General features: G+C 43.8%; 2 long non-coding RNA genes across 3 annotated transcripts; both read left to right on the forward strand.

Moving 5' to 3' along the window:
• The first annotated feature begins 1600 nt into the window (after window positions 1-1600).
• On the forward strand, window positions 1601-4119 carry LOC109751295 (uncharacterized). Of its 2 annotated transcripts, XR_005760007.3 has the most exons (6): window positions 1658-1889; window positions 2533-2586; window positions 2715-2865; window positions 3272-3408; window positions 3520-3615; window positions 3702-4119. It is a non-coding gene; the product is annotated as an uncharacterized lncRNA (long non-coding RNA). The 2 variants fall into 2 exon arrangements; XR_002230079.4 differs by lacking the exon at window positions 2533-2586 and having other exon boundaries at window positions 1601-1889.
• An 11661-nt stretch (window positions 4120-15780) lies between these two features.
• LOC120966399 (uncharacterized) lies at window positions 15781-17308 on the forward strand. Its single transcript, XR_005760008.3, has 2 exons — window positions 15781-16441; window positions 16803-17308. It is a non-coding gene; the product is annotated as an uncharacterized lncRNA (long non-coding RNA).
• Window positions 17309-27214: the final 9906 nt, after the last annotated feature.

Below are 27214 nucleotides of genomic sequence, written 5' to 3' on the forward strand. Positions count from 1 at the left end.
CTCGGCTTGATCCGGACTTGGCGGAGCGGGATCCGGCCATGGGAGGCATGCAGCACCGGATCTCACCGGATCCGATGCAGAGGGCGGCGCAGGGTTAGTTGGTCGGGTGGGGTGGTGAGTTGCCGGAACAGGCTCGGTGGAAGGTGGTGGGGCGCGGTCTGATCCCGTCCCCGCCGGCAGCCGCGTGGGGCGCCTGGGGGCGGCGCGCCTGGATCTGCGCCGGCAGTCGCGCGGGGGTGCCTGGTGTGGAGGCGGGTAAGGCGCCTAGAGAGGTGGTGGCGGCCGGGGTGCCTGGAAAGGTGGTGGCGGGCGAAGGTGGGGAAGGGAGAGGGAGGCACGAGCCCCTGGCGGTGCTGGCAGAGGAAGGTGGAGAGATGGTGGGAGGAGGTGGCTGAGGAGGAAGAAGGTGGGAGGGAGGGGGTTGGGCACGAAGAGAAGGTCGGAGAGAGGGTGGGTGGTTTCGTTGTGAGAGAGTGCTGTTTTTTTGGTAGAGGGATGTATGGATTATCAGAATAAGAAATAGATGTGCAGAATAAGACTCTTCGGGTGTTACCCACCACCACACACATATATGGGGAAAATCCATCCTACCACCCGGTGGTAGTTACCCCACATATATCATATACTATCATGTGGTACTATATATACTATTATTTTATTTTAAATATGTTCATATATTATATCTAAGATATTTCAAAGCAAGTTACACGAAAAAATTGCATATGAGCCCATAATTTTTGTTATATTTATGAAATACGTACATATTTGTACGTAAAAAAGAGCATACTCAAAACATGGTACATACTACCTAAATTAGTATATATACTACCTAATCATTGTTATATACTACATACTACATGTACATACTCTCGGTTTCGATAAATACTACATACAACATAGAAAACGCAAGTGGTGGTAACTGATTGTAGTAAACATTTGTCCATAGGAAAATCCATCCTACCACCTTGGGGTAGTTACCCCACATGTCCCATATACTACCATGTGGTAGTATATATTCTACTTTAACATTTTAAGTATATTCATATAATATATATAAGATACTCCAAAGTGAGTTACATGAAAAAATTGCAAGTTGACCCATAATTTTTATTATATTTGTGAAATATGTACATATTTGTACGTAAAAAGGAGCATACTCAAAATATGATACATACTACCAAAAAATAGTATATATAGTACCTAAACATTCTTATATACTACATACTACGCGTACATACTCTTCGATTTGATAGATACTACATACAACATACAAAACTCAAGTGGTGGTAACTACCACTGGTGGTAGATAAAATTTGTCCTATTCTTCACCCTGGGTGCGGAATAGTTATTTCTCACCCTAGGTGAACGAGGCACCAGAGAGAAACAAAATCGTTCGATGTAAACTTACCTCACCACGGCCACGAGAGAGAGAGAAACAAAATTGTTCGGTGTAAATTTACCTCACGGGTGGGCAAGAAGAAGACACGGTAATGCTTCTGAGGTAAATTTACCTCGGGTATGTCTAGTTGTCTACTACGGATAGAAAACCAATTATACGGATGGTGGGAGAGTTCTTCCAACCATCTATGCCGTGCGCAGCCAGGGCGGTTTCCATTCTCCGGAGGCCAGCAGGGGCACTCTAACCTACGGGCTACGGCCGTGAGCTAGGTACGGTGGCCGGGTAGAAGTGGAGGGGGTCTTTCCCGTTGACACGGGATTCAGTTTGACAGAAGCGGCGCCGCCGGGTCTAACCGCAACCTCATCACTAGGGCGGTGCTCGTCCCCGTCGCAACACTAGGCGCCGGGATCAGTACTACCCACGCCTCGCCTCCCTCCATCGGCCTCGTCGTGTAATCCACTAATCCTGCTACAGCAAGCTGGTGGAAGAGGTTAGTGACGTCTCTATAGGAGAGGTGCTGTCGTGTTGGCCTTGTGTCTCCTCTAGTCATCTCCCATTCTCGCGTCCCCCTGATTGAATCTGGATCCGGAGAATTCACCGGCTGGCGACGAGTCGACATAGTTTAACTGCCATCGGTCTGATCTAAGTTTTGTCACTGCCTCCTACCTCATGCGCCCATAAGCTCGTGCTCCGCCCTGCCTCTCGCGTACCTGGCTGCCTCCATCCCCTCTCACGGCATCCCTACCTATTTCTATAGACTGGAATTTGTTTCTGTCATAAATAATGCATTAGAATATTTTGTGTGTGATGAGCTTGACATCTAAACGGGTATATGGTAAATTGTGGTAAGGCAATTCCATGTAAAGTGATCCCTTTAGCCTATTCAAATGGGAGCAGAAGGAGACGACCATGTTATGTGAAATTTGAAAATATGTTAAGGCCCTATAATATTAGAGCAATCAATGCATATCTTTCTGAAAAAAAGGAGAAGAGTATCAGTAGCTCAATTTTTTGAGGGCACAGTTGACCATTAGATCAGTTGTATTTTTAGTTGTTTGGGAACTGTAATATCATATCTGAAGGTTAAAGTGACTCTAAATTAATACGATGACCATGTTCTTGTTGTATTTCAGTTATGTGTGCAAATCAGATTTTGAGTTCTCCTGGTTTAATTAAGAACCAGATCAGTTATGTATTCATCCACTCTCCTCTTTCTTTTCGTGATCACTGAAAAAGTTTGGTCTATTTGACGTGAAAAAGATGGCAGAATGTGTAACCATGATATTTTCCTAACATCCAATTGATTTGGTTGCAGGATTCATTCGGCACCACATGCAGATGCATCGTGAACAAAGGTTCATTTATGGATTTCTAGAAGATAAAAAAGGAATATTTGTGTCTACTGGCCTGCATTTTGCTTTAAAATGTGTTTGCTTATATCAAAAATATTTTGGTCAAGAGAAAAGGTAGAGTTTATCTCCTCCGTTACGTTGAATCAAATTTTAGTACAAAATCAATTGATATTTAGTTTGCATCCAAAATTTTCCTTTAGATTGACATAGGGTTGTTGTAATGCATGTAACTGGACATGCGAAGAAACTCTTGTTCATATAATTCCTTGCTTACATTTTTCTGTCAATTTTCCATATTGATAGCTCTTGCTTGTTAATAGATCATCGAGTTTCTTTGTGACAATTGCAGTTTTGCACATTTCTAAATGTATTCTCTTGATATGGAAGGCATGGAGAGAAGAGATCAAATTTGCCTTCTCATTCTCATGCAACTCCTGATATTTGACCTATCAGCTATGTGCATCTGGGCTTTCATACATGTTATTTAGCTTACAGTGAGATCTGCATCTTTGTATTGCAGGTGGTTGTCAATCTGTATTTTCTAACAACTTTGGGAAGGGTGCTCTCAGGCAATGTTGTTCCTTATGCTGATAGTTCCAGTATTCCACCACACTTGTTGATACTACTTGTGTAGCTAGGCTTACTTCAAAAGTTCAGGTTTGTTGGCGTGTAACACCTTCTGCATTCTCATTTTGTTGTCATTACTGGTTTTAATTGTTCATCTTCTGCCTCTACATATTTGCACAAATCCCCAACTTGGTCGATCAGCTCCCTTCTTGGGTTCCTGTAGAGGAAGAGACTCTCATCTCCTCTTTAGCTGCAATGGAAGGGTCAATCTGGCCTAGGAAGTTGTGGACATCGTAGGTGTGTCTACCTTATCATGGTGCGTGCATCCATGATAGAGACAAGTGAATCAAGTAATTAAGTTTGAACTTCTTGAGTGCATGCAGGTGCAGCAACATCAAGGACTATGCCACGAGGAACAGTTGAGCGGTCATGGAAACACCGGGATGCTTATCATCACCCACGAGGATGGACACAACCACGTGCAGCTGCTCTACTTGTCGGTCCTCGCCGCAAATTCTGAAGCCCGACCGAAGCTACGAATGGCAGAAGACGGTAGAAGAACTCTGATTTTTTTTGCGGGGGAACTCTGCATTTTTATGCCATGAAGGAACAAGTCATTTAGCCGCTCCTTGGTTATTTAGTCTGACAAAAGATCAGAATGCAAGTGAAAATTGTAACACCAAGGCAAATATTTTCCCGTTATATTTTTCATGATGTCTAATAGATAGTACATGATTGGGGTGCAATACATTTACCTTTTGAAATATTCTGTGAATAAAATTGCTCCATGCGATTGTCAAATTGCCTCGTGTGTCTGTGTGTGTGTGTGTGTTTAGCAAATTGTGATAGCCTTGTCAATAGGTGTCTTTGTTGCGTGTATCTGAGAATAATCATGTTAATTTCTTGGTCCCTTCTTCCTGTTTGCATCTTCCTGCAATATTTTGACTAACTACCCTATCACACACAAAAATATTGCTGAGCGTGATGGGCATATTAAATAAGATAGTTCTTATCCTATGGATCTACCTTGAAAATGGTAGTGTGAAAATCCTTGAACACTATTCCAAAGCTTTGTTTTGTCTCATGTAGTTCGACTGTAATCACCTTGAAACAATTTTTCATCATCCATACAAATCAAAAACAATGATTTCAGGCATGAGCATTGTATGACAAATGCAGCCACCACAAGTCTCAGATTTGTTTTCTTCCCAAAAAGAGGCAAAAGCTTTGCCTCAGTCTAAACCATACCATAAGAGCATGGTACCGCTCCCAGCAAACATGGTGACCCAGTTCCGCATTTCATTTCTTCTAGGGAAGTACACCGGCACAAGAGTGATGCCAACAATCCAAAAGCCCATGACCAATTCTCAGTGTTGAACTGTTGAAGGAAATAATAACATGTTCCAAAGAACTAAATATAAAAGGGGCATATGTATCATCAACAAAACACACTACACCCCATCCCTACAAGTACAACTACGAGTATGGACAAAATGTTAGAAATATGCCCTAGAGGCAATAATAAATTGGTTATTATTATATTTCCTTGTTCATGATAATCGTTTATTATCCATGCTAGAATTGTATTGATAGGAAACTCAGATACATATGTGGATACATAGACAACACCATGTCCCTAGTAAGCCTCTAGTTGACTAGCTCGTTGATCAATAGATGGTTACGGTTTCCTGACCATAGACATTGGATGTCGTTGATAACGGGATCACATCATTAGGAGAATGATGTGATGGACAAGACCCAATCCTAAGCCTAGCACAAGATCGTGTAGTTCGTTTGCTCAGAGCTTTTCTAATGTCAAGTATCATTTCCTTAGACCATGAGATTGTGCAACCCCCGGATACCGTAGGAATGCTTTGGGTGTGCCAAACGTCACAACGTAACTGGGTGGCTATAAAGGTGCACTACAGGTATCTCTGAAAGTGTCTGTTGGGTTGGCACGAATCGAGACTGGGATTTGTCACTCCGTGTAAACGGAGAGGTATCTCTGGGCCCACTCGGTAGGGCATCATCATAATGTGCACAATGTGACCAAGGAGTTGATCACGGGATGATGTGAGTTACGGAACGAGTAAAGAGACTTGCCGGTAACGAGATTGAACAAGGTATAGGGATACCGACGATCGAATCTCGGGCAAGTAACATACCGGTAGACAAAGGGAATTGTATACGGGATTGATTGAATCCCCGACATCGTGGTTCATCTGATGAGATCATCGTGGAACATGTGGGAGCCAACATGGGTATCCAGATCCCGCTGTTGGTTATTGACCAGAGAACGTCTCGGTCATGTCTGCATGGTTCCCGAACCCGTAGGGTCTACACACTTAAGGTTCGATGACGCTAGGGTTATAGGGAAAGTTTGTACGTGGTTACCGAATGTTGTTCGGAGTCCCGGATGAGATCCCGGACATCACGAGGAGTTCCGGAATGGTCCGGAGGTAAAGATTTATATATGGGAAGTCCTGTTTTGGTCACCGGAAAAGTTTCGGGTGATATCGGTAATGTACCGGGACCACCGGGAGGGTCCCGGGGGTCCACCAAGTGGGGCCACCAGCCCCAGAAGACTGCGTGGGCCAAGTGTGGGAGGGGACCAGCCCCAAGTGGGCTGGTGCGCCCCCCCCCACCAAGGCCCAAGGCGCATGGGAGAGTGGGAGGGGTCAAACCCTAGGTCCAGATGGGCCTTAGGGCCCATCTAGTGAGGCGCCCCCCCTCTCCTCCCCTTGGCCGCCCCCCTTGATGGGATCTAGGGCTGGCCGCCTCCTCTTGGGGTGGGAACCCTAGAGGGGGGCGCAGCCCCCTCCCCCCCTATATATAGTTGAGGTTTGGGCTGCCCAAGACACACGAGAACGTCTCTCTTTCGGTGCAGCCCTACCCCTCTCCCTCCTCCTCCTCTCCCGAGGTGCTTGGCGAAGCCCTGCGGGATTGCCACGCTCCTCCACCACCACCACGCCGTCGTGCTGCTGCTGGATGGAGTCTTCCCCAACCTCTCCCTCTCTCCTTGCTGGATCAAGGCATGGGAGACGTCACCGGGCTGCACGTGTGTTGAACGCGGAGGCACCGTTCTTCGGTGCTTAGATCGGAATCAACCGCGATCTGAATCGCTACGAGTACGACTCCCTCATCCGCGTTCTTGCAACGCTTCCGCATCGCGATCTACAAGGGTATGTAGATGCACTCCCCTTCCCCTCGTTGCTAGATTACTCCATAGATTGATCTTGGTGATGCGTAGAAAATTTTGAATTTCTGCTACGTTCCCCACAGTGGCATCATGAGCTAGGTCTATGCGTAGTTTCTATGCACGAGTAGAACACAAAGTAGTTGTGGGCGTAGATGTTACCAATTCTTCTTGCCGTTACTAGTCTTATCTTGTTTCGGCGGCATTGTGGGATGAAGCGGCCCGGACCGACCTTACACGTACGCTTATGTGAGACAGGTTCCACCGACTGACATGCACTAGTTGCATAAGGTGGCTAGCGGGTGTCTGTCTCTCCCACTTTAGTCGGAACGGATTCGATGAAAAGGGTCCTTATGAAGGGTAAATAGAAATTGGCATATCACGTTGTGGTCTTACGTAGGTAAGAAACGTTCTTGCTAGAAACCTATACAAGCCACGTAAAAACTTGCAACAACAATTAGAGGACGTCTAACTTGTTTTTGCAGCATGTGCTATGTGATGTGATATGGCCATAAGATGTGATGAATGATATATGTGATGTATGAGATTGATCATATTCTTGTAATAGGAATCACGACTTGCATGTCGATGAGTATGACAACCGGCAGGAGCCATAGGAGTTGTCTTTATTTTTGTATGACCTGCGTGTCATTGAATAACGCCATGTAAATTACTTTACTTTATTGCTAAGCGCGTTAGCCATAGAAGTAGAAGTAATCATTGGCGTGACAACTTCATGAAGACACAATGATGGAGATCATGATGATGGAGATCATGGTGTCATGCCGGTGACAAAGATGATCATGGTGCCCCGAAGATGGAGATCAAAGGAGCAAAATGATATTGGCCATATCATGTCACTATTTGATTGCATGTGATGTTTATCATGTTTTTGCATCTTATTTGCTTAGAACGACGGTAGTAAGTAAGATGATCCCTTATAATAATTTCAAGAAAGTGTTCACCCTAACTGTGCACCGTTGCGAAGGTTCGTTGTTTCGAAGCACCACGTGATGATCGGGTGTGATAGATTCTAACGTTCGAATACAACGGGTGTTGACGAGCCTAGCATGTACAGACATGGCCTCGGAACACACGCAATACACTTAGGTTGACTTGACGAGCCTAGCATGTACAGACATGGCCTCGGAACACGGAGGACCGAAAGGTCGAGCATGAGTCGTATAGAAGATACGATCAACATGGAGATGTTCACCGATCTTGACTAGTCCGTCTCACGTGATGATCGGACACGGCCTAGTTAAACTCGGATCATGTTTCACTTAGATGACTAGAGGGATGTCTATCTGAGTGGGAGTTCATAATTAGATGGACTTCATTATCATGAACATAGTCAAAAGGTCTTTGCGAATTATGTCATACGCTTTAGTTCTAGTGTTTAAAATACGGTCCTAGAGAAAATTTAGTTGAAAGTTGGTAGTAGCAATTATGCGGACTGGGTCCGTAAACTGAGGATTGTCCTCATTGCTGCACAGAAGGCTTATGTCCTTAATGCACCGCTCGGTGTGCTGAACCTCAGCGTCGTCTGTAGATGTTGCGAAACATCTGACATACACATTTTGATGACTACGTGATAGTTCAGTGAGTAATGCTAACGGTTTAGAATTGTGGCACGAGAGACGTTTTTTGAAACGTCGCAGAACATATGAGATGTTCTGAAGACTGAAATTGGGATTTCATACTAGTGCCCACGTCAAGAGGTATGAGACCTCTGACAAGTTTCTTAAGCCTGCAAACTAAGGGAGAAAAGCTCAATCGTTGAGCGTGTGCTCAGATTGTCTGAGTGCCACAATCGCTTGAATCGAGTGGGAGTTAATCTCCCAGATGAGATAGTGATAGTTCTCCATAGTCACTGCCACCAAGCTAGTAGAGCTTCGTGATGAACTATAACATATCAACGATAGTTATGATGATCCTTGAGCTATTCGCGATGTTTGACACCGCGAGAGTAGAAATCAAGAAGGAGCATCAATTGTTGATGGTTAGTAAAACCACTAGTTTAAGAAGGGCAAGGGAAAAAGGGATACTTCATGAAACAGCAAGTCATTTGCTGCTCTAGTGAAGAATCCCAAGGTTGAACCCAAACCCGAGACTAAGTGCTTCTGTAATGAGAGGAACGGTCACTGAAGCAGTACTACCCTAGATACTTGGTAGATGAGAAGGCAGGCAAGGTCGACAGAAGTATATTGGATATACGTTATATGAGTGTGTACTTTACTAGTACTCCTAGCAGCACCAGGGTATTAGATACTGGTTCGGTTGCTAAGTGTTAGTAACTCGAAATAAAAGCTGTGGAATAAATGGAGACTAGCTAAAGGTGAGATGACGATATGTGTTGGAAGTGTTTCCAAGGTTGATGTGATCAAGCATCGCATGCTCCCTCTACCATCGAGATTTGGTGTTTGCGTTGAACATGATTGGATTATGTTTACCGCAAAACGGTTATTCATTTAAGGAGAATAATGGTTACTCTGTTTATTTGAATAATACCTTCAATGGTCTTGCACCTAAAATGAATCTCGATCGTAGTGATACACATGTTCATGCCAAAAAGATATAAGATAGTAATGATAGTACCACATACTTGTGGCACTGCCACTTGAGTCATATTGGTGTAGAACGCATGAAGAAGCTCCATGTAGGTGGATCTTTGGACTCACTCATTTTTGAAAAGATTAAGACATGCGAACCATGTCTATTGGTATATATGCATGAAGAAACTCCATGCAGATGGATCGTTTGGACTCACTTGATTTCGAATCACTTGAGACATGCAAATCATACCACATGGGCAAGATGACTGAAAGTCCTCGTTTTCAGTAAGATGGAACAAGAGAGCAACTTATTGGAAGTAATACATTTGATGTATGCAGTCCAATGAGTGCTGAGGCATGCAGTGGATATCGTTATGTTCTTTCTTCACAGATGATTTGAGTAGATGCTGAGTGTATTTACTTGATGAAACACAAGTCTGAATTATTGAAAGGTTCAAGTAATTTCAGAGTGAAGTTGAAGATCGTCGTGACAAGAGGATAAAATGTCTGTGATATGATCATAGAGATGAGTATCTGAGTTACGAGTTTGGCACACAATTAAGACATTGTGGAAAGTGTTTCACAATTAATACCGCCTGGAACACCATAGTGTGATGGTGTGTCCGAACATCATAACTGCACTCTATTGGATATGGTGCATAACATGATGTCTCTTATCGAATTACCACTATCGTTTATGGGTTAGGCATTAGAGAAAACCGCATTCACTTTAAATAGGGTACCACGCAATTCCGTTGAGACGACACCGTTTAGAGAAACCTAAGTTGTCGTTTCTTAAAAGTTTGGGGCTGCGATGCTTATGTGAAAAAGTTTCAAGCTGATAAGCTCGAACCCAAAGCGGATAAATACATCTTCATAGAAAACCCAAAACAGTTGGGTATACCTCCTATTTCAGATCTGGAAGCAAAAGTAATTGTTTCTAGAAACGAGTCCTTTCATGAGGAAAAGTTTCTCTCGAAAGAATTGAGTGGGAGGATGGTGGAGACTTGATAAGGTTATTGAACCGTCACTTCAACTAGTGTGTAGTAGGGCACAGGAAGTTGTTCCTGTGGCACCTACACCAATTGAAGTGGAAGCTTATGATAGTGATCATGAAACTTCGGATCAAGTCACTACCAAACCTCGTAGGACGATGAGGATGCGTGCTACTTCAGAGTGGTACGTGATCCTGTCTGAGATATCATGTTGTTGGACAATACTGAACCTACGAGCTATGGAGAAGCGATGGTGGGCCCATATTCCGACAAATGGTTAGAAGCCATAAAATCCGAGAGGATCCATGTATGAAAACAAAGTATAGACTTTGAGAGTACTACTTGATGGTCGTAAGGCTGTTGAGGTAAATGGATCTTTAAGAAGAAGACGGACATGGACGGTAATGTTACCGTCTATGAAGCTCGACTTGTGGCAAAGAGTATTTCCACAAGTTCAAGGAGTTGACTACGATGAGATTTTCTCATCCGTAGCGGTGCTTAAGTCCGTCGGAATCATGTTAGCATTAGTTGCATTTGTGAAATCTGGCAGATGGATGTCAAAACAAGTTTCCTTACCAGTTTTCGTAAGGAAAGGTTGTATGTGATACAATCAGAAATTTTTTGTCGATCCTAAGGATGCTAAAAGGTATGCTAGCTCCAGCGATCCTTCCATGGATTAGAGCAAGCATCTCGGAGTCAGAATATACACTTTGATGGAGTGATCAAAGTTTTTGGGTTTATACAAAGTTTGTTAGAAACTTGTATTTACAATAAAGTGAGTGGGAGCGCTACAACATTTCTGATAAGTATATGTGAATGACATATTGTTGATCCGAAATGATGTAAAATTTCTGGAAAGCATAAAGGGTTGTTTGAAAGGAGTTTTTCAAAGGAAGACCTGGATAAAAGCTACTTACATATTGGGCATCAAGATCTATAGAGATAGATCAAGACGCCCGATGATACTTTCAAAGAACGCACACCTTGACATGATTTTGAAAGAGTTCAAAATAGATCAGCAAAGAAGGAGTTCTTGGCTGTGTTACAAGGTGTGAGTATTGAGTAAGACTCAAGACCTCACCACAGCAGAAGAGAGAGAAAGGACGAAGGTCGTCCCCTATGCTTTAGACGTAGGCTCTACAGTATGCTATGCTGTGTACCGCACATGAAGTGTGCCTTGCCATGAGTTGGTCAAGGGGTACAATAGTGATCCGGGAATGGATCACATGACAGCGGTCGAACTTATCCTTAGTACCTAGTGGACTAAGGAATTTTCTCGATTATGGAGGTGAAAAGGAGTTCGTCGTAAAGGGTTACGTCGATGCGAACTTTGACACTAATCCGGATGATTCTGAGTAGTAAACCAGATTCGTATAGTAGAGCAATTACTTGAAATGGCTCCAAGTAGCGCGTGGTAGCATCCACAAAGATGACATAGATATTCGTAAAGCACACACGGATCTGAAAGGTTCAGACCCGTTGACTAATAACCTCTCTCACAAGCATAACATGATCAAACCAGAACTCATTGAGTGTTAATCACATAGTGATGTGAACTAGATTGTTGACTCTAGTGAACTCTTTGGATGTTGGTCACATGGTGATGTGACCTATGACTGTTAATCACATGGTGATGTGGACTAGATTATTGACTCTAGTGCAAGTGGGAGACTGTTAGAAATATGCCCTAGAGGCAATAATAAATTGGTTATTATTATATTTCCTTGTTCATGATAATCGTTTATTATCCATGCTAGAATTGTATTGATAGGAAACTCAGATACATGTGTGGATACATAGACAACACCATGTCCCTAGTAAGCCTCTAGTTGACTAGCTCGTTGATCAATAGATGGTTACGGTTTCCTGACCATGGACATTGGATGTCGTTGATAACGGGATCACATCATTAGGAGAATGATGTGATGGACAAGACCCAATCCTAAGCCTAGCACAAGATCGTGTAGTTCGTTTGCTCAGAGCTTTTCTAATGTCAAGTATCATTTCCTTAGACCATGAGATTGTGCAACCCCCGGATACCGTAGGAATGCTTTGGGTGTGCCAAACGTCACAACGTAACTGGGTGGCTATAAAGGTGCACTACAGGTATCTCTGAAAGTGTCTGTTGGGTTGGCACGAATCGAGACTGGGATTTGTCACTCCGTGTAAACGGAGAGGTATCTCTGGGCCCACTCGGTAGGGCATCATCATAATGTGCACAATGTGACCAAGGAGTTGATCACGGGATGATGTGAGTTACGGAACGAGTAAAGAGACTTGCCGGTAACGAGATTGAACAAGGTATAGGGATACCGACGATCGAATCTCGGGCAAGTAACATACCGGTAGACAAAGGGAATTGTATACGGGATTGATTGAATCCCCGACATCGTGGTTCATCTGATGAGATCATCATGGAACATGTGGGAGCCAACATGGGTATCCAGATCCCGCTGTTGGTTATTGACCAGAGAACGTCTCGGTCATGTCTGCATGGTTCCCGAACCCGTAGGGTCTACACACTTAAGGTTCGATGATGCTAGGGTTATAGGGAAAGTTTGTACGTGGTTACCGAATGTTGTTCGGAGTCCCGGATGAGATCCCGGACGTCACGAGGAGTTCCGGAATGGTCCGGAGGTAAAGATTTATATATGGGAAGTCCTGTTTTGGTCACCGGAAAAGTTTCGGGTGATATCGGTAATGTACCGGGACCACCGGGAGGGTCCCGGGGGTCCACCAAGTGGGGCCACCAGCCCCAGAAGGCTGCGTGGGCCAAGTGTGGGAGGGGACCAGCCCCAAGTGGGCTGGTGCGCCCCCCCCACCAAGGCCCAAGGCGCATGGGAGAGTGGGAGGGGTCAAACCCTAGGTCCAGATGGGCCTTAGGGCCCATCTAGTGAGGCGCCCCCCTATCCTCCCCTTGGCCGCCCCCCTTGATGGGATCTAGGGCTGGCCGCCTCCTCTTGGGGTGGGAACCCTAGAGGGGGGCGCAGCCCCCTCCCCCCTATATATAGTTGAGGTTTGGGCTGCCCAAGACACACGAGAACGTCTCTCTTTCGGTGCAGCCCTACCCCTCTCCCTCCTCCTCCTCTCCCGTGGTGCTTGGCGAAGCCCTGCGGGATTGCCACGCTCCTCCACCACCACCACGCCGTCGTGCTGCTGCTGGATGGAGTCTTCCCCAACCTCTCCCTCTCTCCTTGCTGGATCAAGGCATGGGAGACGTCACCGGGCTGCACGTGTGTTGAACGCGGAGGCACCGTTCTTCGGTGCTTAGATCGGAATCAACCGCGATCTGAATCGCTACGAGTACGACTCCCTCATCCGCGTTCTTGCAACGCTTCCGCATCGCGATCTACAAGGGTATGTAGATGCACTCCCCTTCCCCTCGTTGCTAGATTACTCCATAGATTGATCTTGGTGATGCGTAGAAAATTTTGAATTTCTGCTACGTTCCCCAACACAAAATTCATTTGGAATGCTACTAACTAACCAGTAGCAGGAAAAATAAAAAAACTATTTCAGAACAGATCACTACTGGACTGGTTACATCAGGGTGCGACTAGACTCGCATGCCCAACATCACTGCCCCTCGTACATATTCGAACTTGATCTTCAAACAGCTTAACTTGCAGGTGGCGAGAGATTTCCATCAATGTCTTCTGTTCAACAATCTCTCCAGCGACTGAAATATACTTATCCCGGGATTGTAGCAACAAAGTATCCAATGAATAGTGCTGAAGCCATACACTAAAATAGTCCAGAAAACCAATTCAGTTTGCAAGAAAATACATTCCTCTAACATAGACCTGAAAAATAGAATATATTCAATTCTCTAACGCATACCAACCAATAGGTAGAGGCCAGCAACAAGAACATATCGCACTTGAAGGTTCACCGAGGCTTCACTGCCTTATAAACTGAAAAAAAATTAGAGATATCACAGGGGAAATTTGGATGTACCCAATTCATCATAATCACATGAACTTGCTGGCTGCATGTGTGAATCAAACGTATCATGAGAGACAAGATAGAAAGGTCAAGCTCTGTAAATACTGATTCAATGCACACTAAACCTTGCCTTGTATCAAACTGAGCCAGGTACAATTGGATAAGAAGCATGACACAAAAGAGACAAAGATTAAAAGATGTGGACACACCATGCCATAGCATCAGAACTTAAATAACTTAAAAAGCAGGCTAGCACTGGCTATAGTCATAATGAAACGGAGCCCCTAAGAGCATTAATTCGTATAAAGGGTAAATTCGCAGCACAGCCAGGATGATAAGAAAATCTTGCGACGACAAATATTTTGAGATACTAAAACAACATGTTGTGACTATTTATATGCCTCTCATGCATTGTGCAGCAACATTCTCTATGCGTGTAACACCTACAACCACTTTGCTGACTCTGATATCTCCCTTCCTTACTTGTTGTTCTCCCACTTCTCTTGCACAACATGAACATATTCTTCTGCCCAAACCAGAAACAGACCAAAAATAACAGAGATACCATCTACAATCCTACATTACCAATACATCAGTCCATTGCATTTCCATTTCATACGATACAAATAAATCGAGTGAGAGAAAACACATATAGATAGGCAGTCGGGGACGGTGACGGAGGCCTTGGTGCAAATCCGCAAACCCTCCAGCGTCTTGATGCACGGTCAATGAAGGTGCGGCATGTTGCTGAAGCCTGGTCCAGGAGGAGGTAGTGGCCCCAACGGAAGGCTTGCCTGGAAGGCTGTGGCAAGGAGGGTCGACGAAGAGCTAGTGGTGGTGCGCACTGCCGTTAAAGACAAGGAAAGGAAGGGACGTAAGAGGCACACATACCATGGTGCATCGCTCTCCAGCTCGGAAGGAGAGGGTCTGCTCACCAATGGCAAGTGTGTAGAGCTACGACAACAAGTTGGCGGCGCCCTGGAGTGCCCCATAGATGGCTTGTTCTATCACCAACAGCCGCGCTGCCTCGGCCCTCCGCTTCTTCCACGGTTCCACCAGGCAAATCGTCTCAGCACCATCCATCCCAAATCGAGGGCCCAATGCCCCGAACCAGAAGCTAATTGAGAATAGGGAGGTTGGTTCCGAGATGATTGAGGAAGAAATTGCGGCACACACCAATCGGCGGGTAAGCGAACGAGGAGGAGGCAACAGTGGCGGCAATATACGACGAGCGGCTAGGGCGGCGGCGGAGATAGTTTAGGTTAGGAAATCGAAGGGGCCGAAAACTGCTCGGGTAGTGGGCTACAATTTTTTAGGGTATGGGCCATAGCTCTTGAACCCACCATCACTCGATGTAAAATTACATTTGTTAGGCTGGAAATTTACGATGGAGGCTTGGTTGAGCCATGCGCATGCGGTGCGGTGCGATTTGCGCCGTCTGGCTCGCCCGATCGACCATGAAGAATAATATATATATATATAGGGTAGTATATATACTAATTTTTAGGTAGTATGTACCATGTTTTGAGTATGCTCTTTTTTACGTACAAATATGTACGCATTTTATAAATATAACAAAAACTATGAACTCATATGCAAATTTTTCATATAACTTGCTTTGAAATATCTTAGATATAGTATATAAACATATTTAAAATAATAAAATATTATATATAGTACCATATGGTAGTATATGACACATGTGGAGTAACTACCACCGTGTGATAGGATAGATTTTCCATATATATAACTGAGCCGAAGGGATGTTCCCGAACTAAAAAAAACAGAGCCCCTTTCCCCCCCTACCCGCTTCCACCTTCTTCCCCCACCCGCTTCCACCACCGAGCCACGCCGCACCCGCTCTGAAACCGGCCGCCGCGCCACCTCCGACCCCCGATCCGGCCACCGCGCCACTTTCTACCACCGGATCCTCCCGCGGATCCACCTCCTCCCCCTGGATCCGCCGCCGGCCGCACCTTCTCCCCTGGATCCGCCTGCGGCGCCAACCGCCCATGCCCCGCCCCGCCCTGGACCCACTCACCTCCCGCCGCCGATGCCGCGCCGCCCCGAACGTCCCCGTGGCCGGTGCCGTGCCGCCCCGAACCTCCCCGTCGCCGGTGCCGTGCCGTGCCCCAAACCTCCCCGCCGTCGGTGCCCCGCCCCACCTCTCCCACACCGGCCGGGGCCCCCGCCACCGGTGCCCCCCTCTCCGCCGGCCCCGTCAACACCAGGCGCCGGAACGTCAACAGCGACGAGATCGACTGCCTCCCGAGTCGCGCGCCCCCCGCGTTCCCTTCCGGCGACCGCCCCGCCCCCCAACTTCTTCTGAACTTCTCCAACCTCCTCCCTAGTCTAGAGCTTTGAGTCCAGGCCCCTGCACCAAAAAATCAGCGTCCACTCCTATGGAAATTCTTCTCCAAAATCTTCCGGCAGTGAGTGTTCTTCATGTTTTGCACTTCTGCCCAGCTTCTTCTGAACTTCTGTTTGTTTCATACCTAGTGAATTTGCCTTGAAATTAGACCATCCATATATACCTTCAGCTCAGTAAAAATAGTTTGTCTAGAAACTGGTACTACTGTTAGTTACTTTTACATAATTCTTAGATGGTTGGTTAGCCTAAATCAGTAGGCACCGAGCTAAAAAATTCTGAAACTCTACACACTCCTCTAGCGGACAGCAAAGGGATGCTCTAACTGAAACTCTAAAACTCAATTGTGTCGTGAGTGCCTAACTATGTTCGTCCATGCAGCTCTCATCACAAACTCTTTGTTTTGCCTTGTGAAAACGATGCAGATGTGGGCATCCAGTCGCGGAGAGATTTTGCGGAGCGCTGCATTCCGTCGTCGTCGACCCCGTGGCCGTGGGCAACCAGGCAGCTGATGTAGATACATCCTGAGCGGTAGTGCTATTCTACTGTCCGCATTGCAGATATATGGTTGGTGATTTGCCACTTGTTAAATTACATGATGAGATGACATGAGCTGTGAAAAAGGAGCGAGCAGGACACAATAAAGATGATGTCCTGACTTCATTTTTGGGACGTGTTTTCTCAGTAACTATCTTGTTCTTGCTCATTTTGTTGAAAGATGGTCTTGTGTTCTGTGAAGATGTGAACAAAAATATGTATTCACAACAAAGAACACAAAGATGTTGTGGTGATGTAAAGTCCGCCCCAGCATCTGTAGTTTTCCAGATTGCTATCAATATTTTTGTAATCTTAACGGTGGCTTTGATGCAATTTATTTCTGTAGATGTATAAAACCTGTTCGATTCATGGTGAACAAAAACATGTTGCTGCATGTGGAGTGTTCCTGACTTGAGCGTGTATTTTATTTTGATTTATGTGGCATTATATATGAGGTACTGTGGTACTGGGGTTTGGTTGGAAATGAGTGAGGGAGTTAATTTGTTTGAGCCTTGGACTTGTTGCTGCTTTTTCTAGTAGCATCATGGTACCAGCATTTCGTACATTGATGTTTCCTCTCTACTAGGCGGTGTGATGTTTTAGGAACAAACTTTGTTGCTAAACACAACAAAAATTGTAGGTACAATGACTCAATTGCAGCCCACTCTTTTTGCACCTAGATGTTATGATGCTACAATTTTTTTGAAAGTTCAAAGATGACAATTATAGAAATTCGATGAATGCTCTGTTGTGCTTGTACTACTGTGCTAAAAATTTGCTTTAACTTTTTTGTGAAGGTCAAAATATTGTGTTCGAGAAGGTCAAGTGTGTTATGTGTATCTCAGCAAGTTCAAATAATTTAAACATGCAAATGTTGTGTTCGAGAAGGTCCAGTGTGTTATGTGCATCACCTCGCCCCCACTGAATCTTCTGCATTTTTTGTGTATTCTTCGGAAGTTCAGGTCATCATAAGTTCCGTCGATTGTGCTACTCTTATGAAAAAGTTCAGCACAGAGGCAGGTCTATGCGTGCAGACCGGGGAGGATGACGAACCACGCCTGGTGCCTCTACCCTCGTGAACAGATGGAGGAAGAAGGTCACCACAGAGGCAGGAAGAAGGTCACCATAGAGGCAGGGAGAAGGTCACATAAGGTGCAGGAAGATTGTCAGAGTTCAGGAATGGGGTGTGTGTGATCTTTGTGCTGTTTTTGGGGTGCAAATTAACATGGGTATGCGATCTCACATCCTGTGTATTCTTGAGATGGCCTCCCTTAGCCTCAAAACCATATTGCATATACATATGATAGTCCCAATGCTACGGTCACGTGTAAAATAAAATTAGATATATGCCACTACCGATTTTTTCCTTCAGGTGGTCTTCATCACCGTTCTATAATTCAGATGTTCCTTGGTTGCACCTAGTTCCATCGCTCCACCTCAATACTGATTCTTTCATCTAGATCTCGCTTGTTATTTTGTATTTTTTTTCTTTTCTGAAAAAGCATTTGCTCTGGAATCCGGATCCGATGATGTAGCTTTGGCTATTCTTGAAAACGTGGAGAAAATTGTACATTCTCGGTAGGTCAAAATTTTGGCTTTAATTTATTTTTTGCGAAGGTCAAGATGTTGTGTTCGAGAAGGTCGAGTGTGTTATCTCAGCAAGTTCAAATAAATTTAAACATGCAAGGTGAAACATCGGAGAGTTGTGATTTTTTAGAACTTCAAGTGACAAACAAATTTGAAAAGAGCACAAAACAAAATTTAAGTATAGTAAAATCACTGCAAAACACTAACAAGAAAAAGAATGTTCTCTTTGTCATCGAAGGCAAAAGGAAAAATTAATGAAAGTGGGGATGCATTTTACGCATTTTCTAAAAGAACTAAGAAGTTCGAATTAAACTAATAGAGTAGTTCGATCTTAATAAGTAATTCACCTTTTCTGTTTCCATAAATAATACCAAGAAGTTCAAATTAAAATAACGAAGTAGTTCAATCTTAATAAAAATACACATTTTCCTATTTCTAAATAATAAAACCAAGAAACTCACATTAAAATAACATATTTTTTGTTTGTATAACTAGGACTTTTCCCGTTATTAATGAATAACACCAAGAAGTACAAAATAAAAAAATGAAGCTATTTGATGTTTGTAAAAAAACTCAGATTTCCCCAATACTAAAGATTAAAACCAAGAAGTTCAATTTTTGAAAACGGAGCAGTTCAATGTATATAAAAAACTCAAGTTTTCTTGTTAGTAATGAATAAAACAAAGAAGTTCAATTGGAAAAAACAGAGCAGTTTCATATTTATTTTTACAAACTTGGATTTTTCTAGTTACTAAAGAGTAAAACCAATAAGTTCAATTCGAAATAACGAAGAAGTTCGAAGTTTCTAAAAAAACTCCAGTTTTCACATTTCTAAAAATACACAAAGTTCAAATAAAAAGGTAGAGCGGTTCAATATCTATAAAAAACTCAGATATTTTCACATAACCGAGAGAAGTTCATATTGATAACTGCCAAAAGTTCACGTACTACAAAGTGTGCATTTGTAGGAAGAAAAAAAGAATGAAAAGGCAAAGGCTAAAAGTTTTGTTGCTAGAAGTTCAAGTGCTCGGCCCGAGAAAGATTCAAAAATTCTTGTGAGAGAGGTTGAACAAAAATACGTGACAAAAGTTCGAGGTGAAAACTACGGGAAGTTCAAGTACTACACGGAATGCGTTTCAGAAAAGAATATAAGAATAGAAAATAAAAAGCTTAAAATATTTGTTGCAAGAAGTTCACGTGCTGCTCCCAGTGAAGTTCAAGATCTCTAGTGCGAGACGTCCGACCTTCAATTACATGTAAAAAACAGGCAAAAAACGACGTTGTTTTTGCCATTTTTAAAACTGCTCTCAAATGACAAAAAATTGTAACGTCTGTCTACATGAAAAAGATGCTCATATTCATAAGCTTTCCAACGGTATATTGTATGACATATTCCGATGAATGGTTTAAAAGTTTTTATGTATACCGTTAAAAACACATTTTTACGCATTAAAAAATATATTTTGAACCATTGCGAGTATGAAAAACCGATCAACACGAAAAAGTTGCGTGTTTTCAAGAGCTTTCCACTGGTATATCATTTGCTTAAATTAAAATAACAGAGTGGTTTGATGTTTATAAAAAAAATTCCCGTTACTAACCAAAAACTAAGAAGTTCAAATTTCAAAATGGTGAAGTTCAATGCCTATAAAAAAATCAGAATTTTCTCGCTATTAAAAGAATAAAACTCAGAAGTTAAAATTTTAGAACATCTTGATGGTTAGATGTGTGTTAAAACCATGTGAGTGTATGTGTGTGTAGGTGCGTGCCAACACAAAAGTTCAGATGAGGAAAAGGTAATAAAATGAAACCTAAAAGTATTCATTGCAACAAGTTCCCCCCAAAAGGGAACAGACCATCGAAATATCCACATGGCTAGAAAAATTAAAATTTTCCCCATTCTATAAAAACTAGAAGTTCAAATTAAAAATAACGGCACGGTATCATTATTTATATAAAAAAAGCATTTTCCCAGTTAAACCAATAAAACTAAGAAGTTCAAATTTAAAAAATGGTGAAGTTCGATGTCCATAAAAAATTCAGATTTTTCACAATATTAAAAAATAAAACCAAGAAGTTCAAAATTTTAAAACAAAGAGGTTCAAAAAACTCGATTTTCCTCGTTACTAAAGAATAAAACTTAGAAGTTCAAATTAAAATAACAGAGAAGTTCGAAGTTGATAAAAACCTCAGATTCTCATTCTAAAGAATAACTAATAAGTTCAAATTAAAATAAGGGAACAACAAAAAAAGTTTTTAAAAGATTTTCCCTGTTTTTTTTAAATTCGGATTTTCCCCGATACTAAAGATTAAACCAAGAAGTTCAATTTTAAAAACAGAGTAATTCTATGTACATTAAAAACTCAGTTTTTCTTGTTACTGAAGAATAAAACCAAGAAGTACAATTTAAAAACGTGGAGAAGTTTGTTATTTAATTAAAAACTCGAATTTTTTTGGTTACTAAAGAATAAAACAAATAAGTTCAATTCAAAATAACAAAAGAAGTTTGATGTTTCTAACAAAACCACAATTTTCATATTTCTAAAAATACATAAAATAAATTCAAATAAAAAAGTTAGAGCGGTTCGATATAGAAGTTCGATGATTATAGAAAACTCAGATTTTCCTCGTTATTAAAGAATGTAAAGAAGAAGTTCAAAAATAAAAAACTAGAAGTTCAACTTTTAAAAATAGAACGCTTCAAAATTTCATAAAGAAGGATTAAGAAATAAAACCAGGAATTCCATATTAAAAAGATGGAGAAGTTCAATGATTATAGAAAACTTAGATTTTCCTCGTTATTAAAGAATGAAAACAAGAAGTTCAAAAAAAAATAACAAAAAGTTCAACTTTTAAAAATAGAGCACTTCAAAATTCATAAAAAAGGATTAAGAAAGTGAGATTAAAAATTCATTAAAAAACTCAGATATTTTCACGTAACCGGGACAAGTTCAGATTGATAACTGTCAGAAGTTCACGTACTACACGGTGTGCATTTTCTATTAAAAAAGAATAAAAAAGCAAATGCTAAAAGTTTTGTTGTTATAAATTCAAGTCCTCCGTCGGAAGAAGTTAAAAAAATTATTGTGAGAGAGATTTGTACAGAAGGAATATCATTTGTGTAACACTAATGAATGGATGAGAAAATTACAAACGAAAATACGTCACAGAAGTTCAACGTGAAAACAGCAGGAATTTCAACTACTACATTGAATGAATTACAGATGAAAAACTTTTAAAATCACCGCGAGTATGGAAAAATGATCAACACGGGAAAGTTGCGTGTTTACAGCAGCTTTCCACCGGTATATCATTTGCTCAATTCCGGTGAGTGTTTTGGTGAGTGGATGGAGAGCTGCATGCAAAAAACCACGCGAAAAACAGAGTGATGTTCAAGTAGACATGCCGAGAAGTTCAAGTTCTTCACGCGGTGCATTTTCGAAGAATCTGTTTCGCGATAAAGGCAGAACAGATGATCCCGTGGTTTCCCAAATTACATGAAAATGGCTAGGAATCAGAGTAAACCATCAGCACAAAAAAGTTCCACATTTTCCGCAGCTTTTCAACGATATATTATTTTCCCCATTCCGGTAAAGTTTGTAGAAATTACGGCGAAAATACGTTTTTAGCCATTTTCAAAATTGACTTAAAACAGTAAGGAATTGGGAGAGACAATATATACCAAAAAGTTTTGCATTTCCTCAAGCTTTCCAACGCCATATCATTTGCTGCATTCAGACGTATGGTTAAAAAATTAGCTCGAAAATATGAAATCGGTGGAACTTGTACCATTTTTAAATTATTTTTAAACTGTTCAAAATTAGGAAAAACTTTCAACAAGAGAAAGTAGCGCATTTTCATAAGCTTTCGAATGCCATATCATTTGCCTCAATTGGATTAGTCGTTTAGAAGTGACATCAAAAATAAGAACTCGGCTGTTCGGTTTGCGAAATTTTACGATTTTCCAAATTACTCTTTAACCATAGGGAATTAGAGAAAACTTTCAACATGTGGAAGGAGCGGTTTTACAGTAGCTTTCCAATGCCATATTATTTTCCAAATTCCGATAAACAGTTTAGAAATGCGATCGAAAATACGATTCACGTTTTTTATATTAAGAAAAAACGGTTTTCAAAACTACTCTTAAACCGCTTATATTTTGCCAAAAATTTAAATTGGGTCATGATACTGGTGTCCATAGCTTTCCAGCGGTATATCACAAGCCTCATTTGGACAATGTTGGCGGAAGTTCAACCTAGCACAGGGGGAAGTTCAGGTCGAACAACCCAAGCAGTAAAATTGCAAAAAAACGCAACTTCATCACAACCCGAGAGCATATCCGCCAACTAGTGAGATTCCTATTTAAAATGGGTATTTAGTTGCTAAAAAATGTTTCTAGATTACACTAACATCATATAGAACACAACTAACCGGAATAATTCGCGCGGGAGACACGGTTGCGAAGATAGCCCGAAGGTCGGGTTCGTACAGAGGGAAGTTCAGGCGAGTTACCCAGGCAGTTCAGGTTGTGATCAGAATATTATTCTGATCCCGTGATCAGAATAGTGTTTATGTATATATATATATATATATATATATATATATATATATATATATACACACACACACATATGTATATAACTGAAATAAATATCCAATTACATAAGTGACTATACAGATCATTCGCACACACCTTAATAAACAATTGCATGCATTCTAAACTAGGAGAAACGATCATAGTAATCTACTTCTTGTGACGCTCCCGCCATCGCTCTATGGCTCGATCCCTCGTCTGGGATAGGAAGAAGACACTTCCTCATGTGAACGATCCACGTGTACATCTCGTAGCTTGTGTACGTGTCCTTGGCCGCGTACTTGACGTGTTGTTCATCCAGTCTCTCATGCCAGAAACCGTGCCAGGCGTTCTTGTCCTTCTTTCTGTTATCCTTCATCTTCATGTAGTAGGGGTCGATGATGGTCGAGGCGAGGTCAACCAGGGAGTTCTGTTTGTTGTTGTCGCTGCCCCAGACCTTGTAGTGGTCCTGAATGTCGACAAGATTCTAGCATTTCAAGCCTGAAACCTTGAGCGCTTTTAGATCGTTGATGGTGTCCACCGTAGAGAAATTGTAGTCAGAGCTGTTGATAAACCTGGAGAAACGCTCGCAAGGCCTTCTGGCCAGGTGGTATTGGTAGACAAGGACGTCATGTCGCACGCACAACTGGTCAGCGACACCTTCTCATCGTGCCCGGCACGACCGATGGTGTACTCCAGGTCGAAGCCGACCACTTGGTACTTGTCCTCAGCAAGCAACTGTTCCATAGTTTGGATGGAGCTCTCCACCGAGACCGGCTCGTTCGTGTACACCACCAAGAGCGCCTTCCCACTCATGTGGGTGTCCACTATGTGATACGTGGTGAACTGCCACCCGTTGTCGTCGTTGGCCGCTGGGAGCACCATTTGAGCCACGGGGAGCGCCATTGGAACCGTTGGATGTCCTCTCTAAATGTATCGTCATGGGTGTGATTATTGTGTCATGTGGCGCGAGAGATGAAGGTAAATGGCCGCAAGAATAAATGGTGGCCGGGCGGCCTGGATTCTCGGCGCATCTGCATGATAGTTTTTGCAGTGGATAACTGCATCATGGCGCTGCGCTTGGCGCAACCGTATGCACACGAACGTACATGATCATGCGTCGGCCCCAAACACTGGCAACGCCCTTGGAGGGACGAGGGAAGAGCGCCCGAAGGGACGCAAGAGCAGAGCGCGCGCGGCGGGACGCGAGCAGAGCGCCCCATGGCTACCTCAACCGCGAGCAACCACACGCATAGAGCAGTTGAACACGCAGGGAATGGTCGTCTACAAGCCGGCCGGCAGTTGCGTTGCTGCGTAGAGAGCGGCCGTGTGCTACTACCTCTGTCTTGGTCTATTAGTCCCCTTTATATTCTGTGCCATATTTTGTGAAGGAAATATGCCCTAGAGGCAATAATAAAGTATTATATATTTCCTTATATCATGATAAATGTTTATTATTCATGCTAGAATTGTATTAACCGGAAACATAATACATGTGTGAATACATAGACAAACAGAGTGTCACTAGTATGCCTCTACTTGACTAGCTCGTTAATCAAAGATGGTTATGTTTCCTAGCCATAGACATGAGTTGTCATTTGATTAATGGGATCACCTCATTAGGAGAATGACGTGATTGACTTGACCCATTCCGTTAGCTTAGCACCCGATCGTTTAGTATGTTGCTATTGCTTTCTTCATGACTTATACATGTTCCTATGACTATGAGATTATGCAACTCCCGTTTACCGGAGGAACACTTTGTGTGCTACCAAACGTCACAACGTAAATGGGTGATTATAAAGGTGCTCCACAGGTGTCTCCAAAGGTACTTGTTGGGTTGGCGTATTTCGAGATTAGGATTTGTCACTCTGATTGTCGGAGAGGTATCTCTGGGCCCACTCGGCAATGCACATCACTATAAGCCTTGCAAGCATTGTGACTAATGAGTTAGTTGCGGGATGATGTATTACAGAACGAGTAAAGAGACTTGCCGGTAACGAGATTGAACTAGGTATCGAGATACCGACGATCGAATCTCGGGCAAATAACATACCGATGACAAAGGGAACAACGTATGTTGTTATGCGGTCTGACCGATAAAGATCTTCGTAGAATATGTGGGAGCCAATATGGGCATCCAGGTCCCGCTATTGGTTATTGACCGGAGAGGTGTCTCGGTCATGTCTACATAGTTCTCGAACCCGTAGGGTCCGCATGCTTAACGTTACGATGCCAGTTTTATTATGAGTTTATGTATGTTAATGTACCGAAGGAGTTCGGAGTCCTGGATGAGATCGGGGACATGACGAGGAGTCTCGAAATGGCCGAGACGTAAAGATCGATATATTGGACGACTATATTCGGACTTCGGAAAGGTTCCGAGTGATACGGGTATTTTTCGGAGTACCGGAGAGTTACGGGAATTCGTATGGGGCCTTAATGGGCCATACGGGAAAGGAGATAAAGACCCCAAAGGGTGGCCGCACCCCTCCCCATGGGCTAGTCCGAATTGGACTAGGGAGGGGGGGCGCCCCCTTCCTTCTTTCTCCTTCCCCCTTCCCTTCTCCTACTCCCACAAGGAAATGAGGAGTCCTACTCCCGGTGGGAGTAGGACTCCCCCCTTGGGCGCGCCACCTCCCCTTGGCCGGCCCTCTCCCCCTTGCTCCTTTATATATGGGGGCAGGGGGGCACCCCATGGACACACTTGATATACGATATTTTAGCCGTGTGCGGTGCCCCCCTCCACCATATTACACCTTGATAATACCGTTGCGGAGTTTAGGCGAAGCCCTGCGTCGGTGGAACATCATCATCGTCACCACGCCGTCGTGCTGACGAAACTCTCCCTCAACACTCGGCTGGATCGGAGTTCGAGGGACGTCATCGAGCTGAACGTGTGTAGAACTCGGAGGTGCCGTGCGCTCGGTACTTGATCGGTCGGATCGTGAAGACGTACGACTACATCAACCGTGTTGTGATAACGCTTCCGCTGTCGGTCTACGAGGGTACGTGGACAACACTCTCCCCTCTTGTTGCTATGCATCACCATGATCTTGCGTGTGCGTAGGAAATTTTTTGAAATTACTACGTTTCCCAACATTTTGACCTTAAATTTAACCAACAAAATGTTAATGCATGTTAAAAAAAATTATATAATTGGAAACTATGTTCAAATACGAATCCAACGATACAATCTCTGGCGACAGGCATTCGTATTTTATTAGTCAAATCTCTAGTCAAAATTTGGCACAAAAATACATAGACGAGTTATAAACCAGGACGGGGTAGTAAGTAACTTAATCACAAACGTTTTTTATTAACCATATGTGTACGTGTCCTTTCGTCCTCCTCTCGCACGTCTTGTCACCCTGCTGCCACAGACGGCTTAGAGCGCAAGCTTGAGCACCGCGCGGGGGCGTTCTTTTGGCCAAACAGTGCTGAGCCCGTTCCCTAGCAACCTTGCAGGTTCCCGCGCAAGCTTCCCCCGAGTCTGTGAAATCCCCCAAAAACCCAATGCTTACCAGCCTGCCATATAAACCCTCACGGCAGGCGAGTCCTGCCTGGCATTTTCCCCTCTCTCCTTGTAGCTTATCTCATCTGCTTCTCCCACAATCGCCAATGGCACCGGTCCGTCGTTGTCGCTCAGCCACTCCGCCGTCATCAGAGGACAACTCCAACTGGGAAGCTACACCACGGGGGCGGCGTAGTCCCCGATGTAGTGTACTGCGCGTGGCATCCCTGTTGGGTGTGCACGGAACACCCACCACACGCTCCACAGCCGATGCCCGTCGGCAGCTGTTGTCGGCCGCCGTTGCCGCCACCCCACTGTTTGCCGCCATGGCCGCCACACCACCGTCGAGAACCAGGGCCATCGCCCTCTCCACCGCCGCGACCCGAAGGTGGGAGGTGGCCGTCGTGGCCGCCACCCAACTGCCGGCCACCATGGCCATCACCCGCTCCGCCACCGCGGCCCGAAGGCGGGAGGTGGTGGTCATGGCCGCCACCCCATCGTCGGCCGCCGTGGCCGCCGACCCACCGCCGACCGCCAGGGTCATCACCCGCTGCGCCATCTCCATCCAAGGGCGGGAGGCGGAGGCCCGCACGTGTGTCGGCGACCTTGCGCGCTACATCGAGTTC

This window comes from Aegilops tauschii, chromosome 6 (assembly GCF_002575655.3).
Source record: "Aegilops tauschii subsp. strangulata cultivar AL8/78 chromosome 6, Aet v6.0, whole genome shotgun sequence".
Taxonomy (NCBI): domain Eukaryota; kingdom Viridiplantae; phylum Streptophyta; class Magnoliopsida; order Poales; family Poaceae; genus Aegilops; species Aegilops tauschii.